Here is a 13,401-nt window from a genome sequence, read left to right on the forward strand (position 1 = left end):
GGGCCTCCACTCTTAGTGCAATATAATTCAGACTGTGTATATGAGAAACTCCATTGATTCTAATTTTAATGATCAAAGTAACTTATGCCAAAATCTACCATAGAATCTCTTGCTCCTTTTCCATAGATAAAGATAAAGTCTCTAGACTTTATGCAATGCTTTGTTCTAACCACAGTACATTTTATTCTACTTTCTCATCTTTATAATAAACTGTAAAACAGTGTGCATTGTCTTCCCTTCCTTCATTATTCCAATAACACATGACCATTGCTATCAAACACTGGGTCCATTAATTTATTTTCCCAGAATTTTGAACAAAATGATGAAGTTAAAAAAAAAAGTTAAGTCATGTATTGGTGAATTCTTGATAATATGACTTTTTAATGTGCAGTTATCATGGGGATTGTAGCTTGAAAATGTCCCCACTGATACTGTTATGGCTATGGTACCAGTAATATTTTTAAGACTGAATAAGAAGTACCTGTATTTCTCATTTTCCCAATAAGACATGGAGTTCATAAAGAAGAAATGGAACACTTCTTTAATGTTCTTGTAGCTTTCATGTTTTTGAATGGCACACAATAGCAATAAATGTTCTGAAGTTTTGGTTGAATTGGGTTGAGCAATGTATACAGAAAACTCAAAACAAGTCAAATACACTTAGTGTATTTGGTGTTCAAATTTTCAGAGTTGTTTTATTGCAGACTTTCCTTTAGATATTATCTCAATCTTTCAAAAATAGCATTTATCTTTGGAAAGTACTAGGTTACGGATAATCAAAGCCTTGCAAATGCAAAAGATATAAGCTTTATATTTTGAAGAATTTCTTTACCTCAATTTTCTCATACAATTTTATGGCCAGGGTTTCTTATCTAAGCCAGAGCTAAGAGCATATTAAGCTGAGATTATTCATAGGTATTTTGAATTTTGTTTGACATTCTGAATCCTGATGATTTGTAGTCTATCTGGAACAGTCATTTCTTTCTTTAAAAAGTAAAATAAATACAGTAACATTTACACAGGTAAAAGAATAAAAATGAATAGTGAGTATCGAAAAACAATAGTTGTGGTCACTAAGATACCAATTTGCTACGACAGTTGGACATTCCTTGAATTTTTGTCTCGAGAAATTTAAAGTGCAATGTGGCATCGAAAGCCAGGGATTACATCTCCGCAGCTCAGCATCTCATTTCTGAATGCTGGTGAAAGTTTAGCCAGTTACAGTGTCAAGGAAGCTACAGTAGGAAGCCTGGCTCTGAAAACTGAATGGCAAAATGTGCAACAGTTCTAAATTTCAATGACAATAATTTTAAAACATGACCATATGACATATGTCCGTCCCAGTTCATAAAACAGAGTGGGGTTTGTGTGTGTGTGTGTGTGTGTGTGTGTGTGTGGTGTGAATGCTGCCATTTATAAGTTTGTTTGTATTTGTGTACTTTTCATGGCACATTCAGAATGTATGTGGAGGACAGAAATCTACCTGCAAAATGTGTTTCGTCTTCTACCTTTGAGCCAGGATCTCAGTAATTGGTGGTGACAGGCTGGCTGGCCTTCAATACTCTCAAAGATTCTCCTGTGTCTCCCTATCACTTGTCTATAGAAACACTCTGGAATTATTAATTCCTGTTCTAAGGAATCCAGTCTGATGTTGATTCTGGGAACAGAACTCAAGTTACCTCTTTTGTATTTCAAGAATTTTATCCATCAAGCCATTGCCTTGGTCCTAATTTTTTGATCTTAACTTTGATGCCCTAACCATATAAAAAAAGTTACCTACTTTGTGGCTTAGGAATAGATATTCAGAGCTTTATGGGAGTAAACTGGCAGAGTAGCATGATCTTAGGAAGCCATTGGTATGACTCCTACCTTTCTTCAAAGTTCATTTTCCTCAGGGGTGCCTACAACATGAGGAGACCAAATAGAAATGTCTTCAGAGATCACATGCATTGTGTTGTCATCTTACTTATATGGTATAATGAGTACCTGAATGGCATTATTAATCCAGATACAATATGTAAATTTCAAACATTCAAATCATGATTCTGATACATTCAAAAACTCATACATACATACATACATACATACACACATACATACATACATACAAACATGGAAACTCAAATAAGTATGTATAGTATTTGATCTTTATTTTACCAGTGTGCTCTTGGATACACTAAGGCACACTAAGTTGTGTCTAAATGTTAAACAGGTCGGTCTCAAATAAGAGTAATTTTTACACAGAAGTGTCAGTTTGGAATGCTTTGGAAGTTTCTTGATTACTACATCATGAAGGATGTTCTTGGCACCTAAAGAGTAATAACAGGAAAGATGAAAACATATCAAAATGTGTAATACAACATTCCTACAACAAGGATTTTGTTTTTAATTTGTGTTGCATTTTATTTTGTTTGTGTTTGTTTGGTTTTTTGTTTTCTGAGGCAGACTTCCAATGGAGCCTAGCTTAAAAAAAAAACCTGGTCTACAGACTGAAAAGATGGCTCAGCAGTTAAGAAGACACGCTACTATTGGTGAGGACCTGGATTTAGTTTCCAACATCCATATCACATGGTTCACAACTGCCTGAAATTCCAGTATCCAGTGACCCAAAACCTTCTGGGTTCATTGGGCACCTGTACTCAATAGCACATGTGCACATTCTCCCATTTACCCATGTACTTATACATTCATATCAGTTAAAATAAAAAGAAACTTTCAAAACAGAAAATAAACCTGGCTTAGAATCTTACTCCTTAAGTGATGACACATGAAAAACATCGCTGTCACATGGGAGTGTGGAAGAACTGGAGACTTGTTTTATTCCCTTTTCCCATCTTAATAAGAATCTGTATGTGAATAAGATTTTAGAGGGTCTGTATCTTTCATTCATTGGAGAAAGTCCAAGATATGGGGATAATTCTTTGTTCTTATTGGATCAAAGAAATTTCTGAGTGGTTTCAAATAAAGTAAGAATCACGTGTGCCTTTTCATGTCCTGGGAGATCCTAGATTAGTGATATGAGTAGTCTATAAAAAGGGAGTCGGTGAGGATGACTTTAGCCATAAAGCACAGTGATGGAGAGGTAGAACCTGTAGAGACTACCTCCAGTAGATAGGCATGGCCCCCAGTCAAGGGATGGGCCCACCTACACATCTCAATGTTTTTAACACAGAAATGTTCCTGTCCAAAGGAAATACAGAGACAAAAAAAGTAGCAGAGACTAAAGGAATGGCCATCCAGGGACCACCCCACCTGCAGACACCAAACCCTGTCACTGTTGCTATTGCCAAGAGGTACTTGCTGACAAGAACTTGGTGTGGATGTTCCTTGGGAGGTTCTGCCTGCAACTGGCCAATCAGATGTGTATGCTTGGAGCCAACCATCAGACTAAGTTCAGAAACCCTGGTGGGTGAGCTGGCCGAAGGACTCGGGGAGCAGAAGGGGATTGCAACCTTATAGGAAGAACAATGTCAGCTGGCTGGACCACCCATTGCTCCCAGGGACTAGACCACCAACCAAGGAGTGTACAGGGAGGGATCCACAGCTCCAGATACAGAGCCATGGCCTGTCATGGTCTTGTCTAACATCAATGGGAGGGAAGATCCTTGGTCATCTGGAAGTTTGATGTACCAGCGTAAGCAACTGCTGAAGCATCAGTGGTGTGGGAGAGGGTGGATGGGTGGGGGAGCACTCTCATAGATGCAAAAGTGAGGGAAAGAGAGGGCAGATGTGGGATGAGGAATTTGTGGAGGGCTAACAGGGAAGTGGGATATCATTTGAGATATAAATGAATGGAATGGTTATTTTTAAAAAGGGGGGGAGTCTATGATTGATATTTTCTGTTTTGTGTAATTCAGAGTGTGAAGTACTTCAGAAGAGTTAACATATATCATCAGATGCTGCAGAGAACGCAGATTGCATTTGTTTTGTTTTGTTTTGTTTTTCTAAAATACTTCATCACCGCTTTCATTCTCTAATGAATCCTGAACATGAAACACAGGTTCATAAAATCATGCAAAGACAATAATTCACACAAGATAAATTGAAAATGAGATAAGGAACTTAACAAAGAATTCTCAAAAGAAGAAATATTAATGTCAAGGTAATACTCTAATAGTTTCAACATCCTCAACCAACAATAGAATGTAAATTAAAAATATTTTAACATCTGATCTTTACACATGTAGCATGGCCACTATTGAGTGAATGATTGTATAGATATCAGGAAAGGAGTAGCCCTATCCAGTGGTGGTGGTACTATAAGATAATACAGTTAATTTGAAGAGGACCCTAGAGGTGTCTCAAAAAATAGTTAGTTAACTATTATTAAATGACTCAGCTGTACCATTCCTAGAAATGTACTCAGAGGATTATATATTATACTACAAATCTGCTTTTCTAGATCCTACTGTGTAGACATTTCTTTACACCCTAGTACAAACATATTTGTACAAAGACATATTTGTTGTTCTAATCGCAATAGTGAGAAAATAGAATTAGTCTAAGTGTTTATCAGCTGATGAGTTACTAGCAAAAATGTGGTTCATTTACACAATAAAATTGTTAATTATAATAAAAATGATATTATGAAATATATATGCACATGTTCTTTTCATATATGCATGAAATAGCACAAATCTTTATCTTGTTCAAGTTGGATTACCTGTAAAAGCCAGGTTACTAGAAGGAAGGTCACTGTGATATGGTGTATTAGAAAAAAAAGATAGTAGGACATACTAATACAGAGACCATCAGGAGTAACATGCTCTCAGGAATAAGGGGAATGAAGGATCAAGAGCATGAAGGGGAACATGGAATGACAGATTACGAAAACAAAGCAGAAATAAACCATAAGGTAATCTGTTACCTTCTCACTAAATTTAAAAACAAAATTGACAATAGCAAAAGAAATTAGATGCCATATACCCTGAATGAGGTAATGTTTCTTATAGAAGCCAAGTGTAACTGGACAGCAAACAAAACAGAACAGCTGAATCCGCTATAGGATAACCCCTTATAAGGTAGTCAAGCTTGCTCTGGTTCACTTTCAAACAATGCAGACTTTAGCCATTCTTTTGGTTGCTCAGTAGAAGTCACTAGAAAACCCTGTTGCTTAGGACACTACACATCTTTGTTGTCAGATACAGAGAAATCAACTGGGACTATGAAAAATTTCTTCCTGCTTCCTAAATTTCATATTGCTAAAAGGTACTGTGTAGACTGCTAGGGGAGCAAAGGCATCTGTGTTCATTCTTAGATGTGAGCCTTTTCACATTTATATCAATTTGCCAGGCAAGATAGAGCCACATTTGTAATAGTTCCGTGACTGATACAGAGGTAATCAAGCATTCTCAGATTTGATTTCAAGTTTGCTCTTACAGGAAAGAACTCATGCTTGGTTCTTTGAACTTGGTTTAAAAAATATAACTGGGTATAGGGTAGTAATGGCCCAGGGTTATGGAGGACCATAGGAGTTGGCTACATTCTCCCTCCCAATCTGTCACCATAAAGCTGGCTCCCCCATCATGAACCCTAGTAAGAATTTATTAACATCTTCTGATATCTTCTTCAATTTCTTTCTATGAAGACTTGGAAATCCAGCCACATTGCTGAAGGTGTTTATCAGCTGAAGGAAATCTGTGGTTGAATTTTCAGGATTACTTATGTATACTATCATATTATCTGAAAATAGTGATACTTTGACTTCTTCCTTTTCAATTTATATCTCCTTGATCTCCTTGACTTGTATTATTGCTCTCCCATACTCTTAGATTTGTTAGATTAACATAGTGAAAATTGCTACCTTACCAAAAGTAATCTACAGACTCAATGCAATTTCCATGAAAATTCCAACACAATTCCCCTCAGACCTTGAAAGAACAATTCTCAAATTCATATAGAAAAACAAAACAATCAAACAAACAAAAACTAGGGTAGCTAAAACAACCCTGAACAATAAAAGAACTTCTGGAGGTATGACCATCCCTGACGCCAAGTAGTACTACAGAGAAATAGTAATAAAAACTGCATGGCATTGGTATAGAAACAGAAAGGCTGCTCAGCTAAACAGAATTGAATCACAGACCTAGAAATAAACTCACACTCAAGGACACGTCACTTTTGACAAAGAAGCCAACACTATAAAATGAAAATGGATAGTATCTTTAAAAATGGTGTTTATCTAACTGAATGTCAGCATGTAGAAGAATAAAAATAGATTCATACTTCCCAACATGTACAAAACTCAAGTCTGAGTGGATCAGAGGCCTCAAAATAAAACCAGATACATTAATATAAAGAGAAATTGGAGCATAACCTTGAACTCATTGGAGTAGGAGAAAACTTCCTGAATAGAACACCAGTGACTCAGGCACAAACATTAAAAATTAATAAATGGGACCTCAAGAAACTGAAAATCTGCTGCAAGTCAAACACTGTCCATAGAGCAGAAAGACAGCTTAAAGATTGGGAAAATGTCTTTACCAAGCCTGCATCTGACAGAGGGCTAATATCCAAAATATATAAGGATCTCAAAATGTTAGACATTAACAAACCAAATACCCTAAATTAAAAATACGGTACAGAGATAAACAGGAATTTCTCAATAGAGTAATTTCTAATGGTATAGAAACACTTAAAGAAATGCCCTAAATCCTTAGTCATCAGAGAAATCACAAACAAAAGGACTCTGATTTCCACCTTATAACCATTAGAATTGTTAAGATCAAAAACTGAAAGGACAGCACATGCTGGTAAGGATGTGGAGAAAGCTGAACAATCACTTTAAATTTTGTTATTGAATGTACAATATAAGCCCACTTTAAAAATTTATATTATGAACTATGTAATCAGCTTTCAATGAATCCAACATTTCTAATTATCACAATGAAGCGATCATCTCCCAATCTGAGGACATCAGGAATCTCCACAATTCCAAAATTGAAAGATTTCACTCCAATTATGAATCAAAATAAGAATTCAACTGTCAGTATGGCAAGAATTTTCCTTTTTCTCTCTCATCATTTTGCCTTTATTGCTTTGCACTGTGCCTGATATCCTAGAGGTGGTCAGTAAATATTTGTTGAATAAATTAATAATTGAATATGAGTGAAATATCCTCTAAGGAAAGAAATGTTGAATTAACATTTATTGAATATCAAGTACCACCCTCCTGCTAGGAACTTCAAGTATGCAAGCCATTTAAGAGTCATGGCACACTGTAAACAGCAGAGGTTATTATTTTTATCACAAAACTTAAATAAAATATGAGACTTAAAGAAAGTAAAGGCAGCCCAAGGTTGTGGGGCTTTTGGCAGAAGCCAGAACCAAGACTCGATCTGTTACAACTTGGAAAAACTGCCCTGTGCATCACAGTCCAACGACCAGCACGGCAGTGATGATCCTGGGATCTGATCCATGCAGACCCATCTGGCTCTACTCTCCTCAGTTGACTGCCTCATCATGCTCTCCTACTGCCAAGACGAGCTGTCCCTTTATCACTCACTTATTATTTTAGCAATAAATGATCCTGCTAATAGCATGGTGTGTAAGTTTTGAGGGAGGTACTAACTATGGAAGCACAGGTGGAAATTAAGCATCTCCTTCTAATCCTGGAGTTTATCTTGAGTCTTTTGATAAGATAAAGTGAGAAAGAGAGAAGCCATCTCCTTAGAAGAAAAAATAAGCCTTAAAGTCAGTGAGAGTAAACTAAGTTAAAAGCTGCTTTGAAATCTGAAGATCACTCTGCTCTCTTCTTCTCAGGGTTAGGGTTAGACTTTCCCTCTCTATTTTCTTCTTCTCCTCTTTATTTTCCGCTTTCCTGACCCCTCTTTTCTCAGATGAGCAGTTGTCCTCTAACTAGAATCCAGATCAGATCATTGACAGCCCAAGTCCTAACATCCACTTCTGTTTAGGGCTGGAAAGATGACTCAGTGGTTAAGAGCACTGACTGCTCTTCCAGAGGTCTTGAGTTCAATTCCCAGCAACCATATGGTGGCTCACAACCATCTGTAATGGAATCCAATGCCCTCTTCTGGTGTGTCTGAAGACAGCTACAGTGTACTCATATATATAAAATAAACAAATAATTCTTTAAAAAAATAATAAGGGAAATTTCAACTTCCTGTTTGTTTATTGTTTTTTTGATTTCTCATTGTTTATTTTATTTATTTACATTTCATATATTATCCTCCTTCTCAGTTTTCCCTCCACAAGTCCCCTATCCCCTTTTCCTGCCCCCTGACTCTATGAGGGTGCTTTCCAACCTGCCTACCCACTCCTGGCTCAACACCCTAGCTTTCCCCTATCCTGGGTCATCAAGCCTCCACAGGACCAAGGGGCTCCCCTCCCAGCAATGCCAGATAAGAGAATCCTCTGGTACATATCCAGCAGGAGCCAGGGGTCCCCCAATGTGTACTTTTTGGTTGGTGTGTTTAGTCTCTGGGAGCTTTGGGGGGTCTGGTTGATTGATGTTGTTCTTTTGAGAAAGGATGTCACTATGTAGATCTGGCTCAGCTCAAACCTCTTTATAGATCAGGCTGGCTTCAATAAAACTCACAGAAATTACTATGCCTCCCAATACTGAGATAGAAGGATTGTACCCATCTGCCCAGCAAGAATCCTCAACTTCTAACTGGATAGAGATTTAAATAAAGCAGTTACTTGTAATAGAGATTTCAATAAACTCTCAGTATCCCTTGTTTTCTATTTATCTTTTTGTTAACTTCTGTTAGCTTGAGTTCTACAGAGAAGCAAATTGAAATTATGTTTGATTGTTGCTTGCTTTCTTTCTTTCTTTCTTTCTTTCTTTCTTTCTTTCTTTCTCTTTCTTTTTTCTTCCTTTCTTTCTTCCTCCCTTCCTTCCTTCCTTCCTTCCTTCCTTCCTTCCTTCCTTCCTTCCTTCCTTCCTTCCTTCCTTCTTTTCTTCCTATTTTTTACTTTTCCTTTATTGGATATTTTCTTTATTTACAATTCAAATGTTATCTATCCCCTTTTCTGATTTTCCCTCAGGAAACAACATATCCCATCTCCCTTCACCCTGCTTCTATGAGGGCGTTTCTCCACTCACCCACCCACCCACTCTCACTTCCCTGCTCTGGCATTCTCCTACACTGGGACATCAAGTATCCACAGGTCCAAGGGCCTTTCCTCCCATCGATGTCTGACAAGGCCATCCTCTGCTACATATGCAGCTGGAGCCATGGGTCCCTCCATGTGTACTCTTTGGTTGGTGGCTTAGTCCCTGGGAGCTCTGGGTGTCTGGTTGGTTGATATTATTGTTCTTCCTTTGGGGGCTGCAAACCTCTTCAGCTTCTACAGTCCCCTTACCAACTCCTCCATTGGGGACCCTGTGCTCATTCCAATGGTTGGCTGTGAGCATCACCTTTGTATTTGCCAGGCTCTAGCAGAGCCTCTCGGGAGACAGCTATATCAGTCTCATGTCAGCAAGCACTTCTTGGCATCCACAATAGTGTCTGCATTTGGTGACTGCATGTGGGATGGATCCCTAGGTGGAGCAGTTTCTAGATGGCCTTTTCTTCAGTCTCTGCTCTACACCTTGTCTCCGTATTTCTTCCCATGAGTATTTTGTTTCCCCTTATAAGAAGGACTGGAGTATCCACACTTTGGTCTTCCTTCTTGAGCTTCATGTGCTCTGTGAATTGTGTCTTGGGTATTCCGAGCTTTTTTTGATATCCACTTATGATGTGTGCATGTCATGTGTGTCCTTTTGTGGTTGGGTCACCTCACTCAGGATAATATTTGTGGTACATTTACATAATGGAGTACTACTCAGCTATTAAAAAACAATGACTTCACGAAATTCTTAGGCAAATGGATGGATCTTTCTTTCTATTTATCTAAGCATACAGACATCTATAGCATTTCAGTGTGTGTGTGTGTGTGTGTGTTTATGTGTGTGTGTGTGTGTACAAGAGAGAGCACATGGTAGAATCATATTAAAAAAGAATATACAGATAAAAGAAAATGCAATCTAACAGTGATTGTGAAGACATGTATCTAGATCCAAATCATAAAGATAACTCTAATATATAGTATGTATTTAATTCTAAAAATATATACATATATTTAAGTAATAAGGTCAGGATGAAATCTTCACCTTTATACAAGGAATATATGCTAATAGTGTTTAAAATGATAATATGAGGGATTAGTAAATTGGAATCATTTCTTTCAGTTTTGACAGATGATACTGGACTGAACTACTATTGGGAAATTCTTTTCACAAATGTCCCTCACTTGGTTTTCCTAAAGATTCGCGTCATTGTGAGGAACAAATAGATATCATTCAAGTGGCATGGAGTCAAGCTATAATTTATGTGAGAGTAAGTCATAATTATCTTTATCATAATTATCATCACCATTTCTTTGCCAGGACAATTAAATACATTTCACTTTTGTTTCCTTTTTAGACCTAAAGTTCAGTGCAACAATAGCAATGAGCTTATGCCTTTGGATACATTAAATATAATAAGAATGATTTATATTCAACTTAATATCTAATCATCAGAGCTAAATGTCTTCTGCTCTATAAAAATTGTCTTTCTTTTGTGGATAGGGTTTTCAGGATTTTACTTCTCTTTTTAAAAAATAGTTCTACAAGGAAAATTCTCTGCTTTATGTAGCCAATAATTTTTAAGCATTGTGTAAGTTCTATTGTTTATGTCTACATACGACATGCATTAAATAATTGAGCATCAGAAAAAATGGCTTATCACCATATGAACTAATATATTTTCTCTTTCTATAGGCTATGCATTAATCAAAAGATTGACTGGTTCCTTTGGCCTTGATATCTAGGAAGCTCAAAGCTAGATTTACTGCTAAAGTCACTGTATTAATTTTTTAAGGATATGTTTTCCTTCCATTTCAATGCTATTTTTCTTTATGCCTGCTATTTTCTCATATGCCACTTCAAATCAGCCTTGGGAATAGATGGAATATAAATGAATATATTAGCAAGCCCCAGCATAAATAAATGGAAAATGAGAGAGAGAGTAATGTGGAAATAGTAAGATCCAAAAGGATAATTCATCCTGTGTAAATTACAATCAGTAAACATAACCAGTGCTCCAGAAGGAATGTATTGTCCTCAGACAATGATTTGAAAATGGAAACAGAGTTTTTGGCAATTATTGAGAGGAAAAGAGAAGAATATGCTTCATAATCTATGTTTTAAAAATACACAGGGATTCATTATTTTGGCTTATTTTACTTATCACACTAACCTGCATTAAAATCTTGACTAGTGATGCCATATTTTGACCAAGTGAGGAAAGAAACATCTATCCACACAGTGAGATGAAATAAAAATACATCCATGCATTTTTGCAAGGCAATTTAGCAATATCTCTCAACATTTCAATGAAGTTGTTTGTAACCCAGATGCATTTTAAAATCTATGTAATATACTCATAAATTCAAGTGTAAAGGATGGTCACACAACATAGTTTGTGGGAGAATTTGTAAAGATCAATAATTATGTATTATACACAATGTATTCCATAATATATATTATGTATTACATATTATGTATTATATATTCCATTTAATGTATTACACATTATATATTTTGTTATGTATTATATGTTATATGCTATATGCTATTGTTATATGCTATATATTATATATTGTGTATCATGTTTTATGTTGTATGTTATGTTTGATTGTATATTGTATCATTATATTATATATTTTTATATAATATATAATAGAATATATATTTCCTTCTCAGGCATGCTTTTTCATTTATAGGGTGGCCTTTATGTATAATAAATTTCCTTTCTGAAACATTTAGAATAATTCATAAGTATCTATAATTTGCATAAGTGCTATAACAAAATTCAGTTTTAGAAACAAGCTAATAAAAAGCAAAGTACTCTAAAATGCCAAGAGGAGCCATCTCATATTATTTGTTAACATTTCCAGGGCAGGGGCCTAATTGATAATGAGAGTTGGCAGCATAAAGACAGACTTTTCACAAAGAAACATAAAAGTACAGGAGAGAGTACATTTACCTTGGTCCAGACACTGAGATCAACAACAAATGGAGAAAAATATATTTTAAAAGACCTGACACAAAGAGTTGGTTGTTCCTTGGGAATAAAACCTCATTTGAAGGAAGAATGTGGTAATTTGGATAAATCCAATCTCAAAGACAAGACTTGTCTTTTGAAAGAAACGATGGAACAACTCTGGGATGTACCACTTCTCTTGTTAACACCAAGTCTTTCATCTTCTCTTTCTGTATCATCCTGTTTCTTTTGTTTCTTCCCCCTTCGTTTCCTTCAGCTTTTTTACTATTTGTTTATTGTTTTTGTTTTTCATTTTATACATTGCTTTATTAGGTACTTGTAGTAGCATGAACTAATATATAAAAAGTTTGAAAACCGTTTTAAAGTAAAATTATGTTGCAATAAATATACAAGTATTGTAAATGTTGAATAAATTTCAGTAAATAATAGAATTATTACTTTTTACATATCTCTTCCTCTACCCCTGTCTCCAAGAGGATGTATCCACCCACACCCACACCCACACCCACACCCACACCCACACCCATACCACACACCACCAGACCTCCTCACTTCCTGAGGCCTCAAGTCTCTTGAGGGTTAGGTACATCTTCTCTCACTGAGGCCAGACCAAGCAATTCTCTGCTGTATATGTGTCAGGGGCCGCATATCAGCTGGTGTATGCTGCCTGGTAGGTGACTTAGTGTCTGAGAGATCTTAGGGGTCCAGGTCAGTTGAGACTGCTGGTCTTCCAATGGGGCTTGCCAGCTTTTGCTCAATTCAAATACAGGAGTTCCCGGCTTCTTTCCATTGGTTGAGTATTAATATCTGCATCTGACTTCGGGTCTTGTTGGGCCTCTCAGACGGCAACCATGTTAAGCTCCTCTCTGCAAAAAAGCATTAGTAACAGTGTCAGGCCTCAGGGCTTCCCCTAGAACTGAATGCCAATTTAGGTCTGTCATTAGACCTCCTTTCTCTCATGGACTTCTCCATTTTTGTCCCTACAGTTCCTTCAGACAAGAATAATTCTGGGTCAGAGTGTTTGGCTGTGGGATGGCAACCCCATCCATACACTTGATGTCCTGTCACTCCACTGGAGGTAGATTCTGCAAGTTCCCTCTCTGCACTGTGGGACATTGCATCCAAGGACCATCCCTTTAAGTCCTGAAAGTCTCTCACTTCCCAGGTGTCTGGTACATTCTAGAAGGTCCCCATTACCTCCTACCGCTCGAGTTTTCTGTTTCCTTTCTTTCTGTTGACCCTCAGGGCTTCTGTCTTGTCCCTCCCAATGCTTGATCATGTTCTCCCCTTTCCCTCCCTCTCCCCCCTCTCTCACCCAGGTCACTCCCTCCCTCTGTTTCTAGTGATC

The 13,401-nt window shown here is 36.9% G+C and overlaps 1 long non-coding RNA gene across 5 annotated transcripts in view; it reads right to left on the bottom strand.

Annotated features, from left to right (window-relative positions):
• Positions 1-2,135: 2,135 nt before the first annotated feature.
• LOC117723211 (uncharacterized) overlaps positions 2,136-13,401 on the bottom strand; it is a 41,968-nt gene continuing 30,702 nt past the window's right edge. For 4 of the 5 annotated variants that reach the window (XR_004608638.2, XR_004608639.2, XR_004608637.2 and 1 more), the window contains one exon: positions 10,317-12,919. This is a non-coding gene — a long non-coding RNA (uncharacterized LOC117723211). Of the gene's footprint in view, positions 2,310-10,316; positions 12,920-13,401 lie in introns of those variants that run through there. The other variant, XR_013104861.1, reaches the window with a different exon arrangement.

Source organism: Arvicanthis niloticus, chromosome 18 (assembly GCF_011762505.2).
Source record: "Arvicanthis niloticus isolate mArvNil1 chromosome 18, mArvNil1.pat.X, whole genome shotgun sequence".
Lineage (NCBI taxonomy): Eukaryota > Metazoa > Chordata > Mammalia > Rodentia > Muridae > Arvicanthis > Arvicanthis niloticus.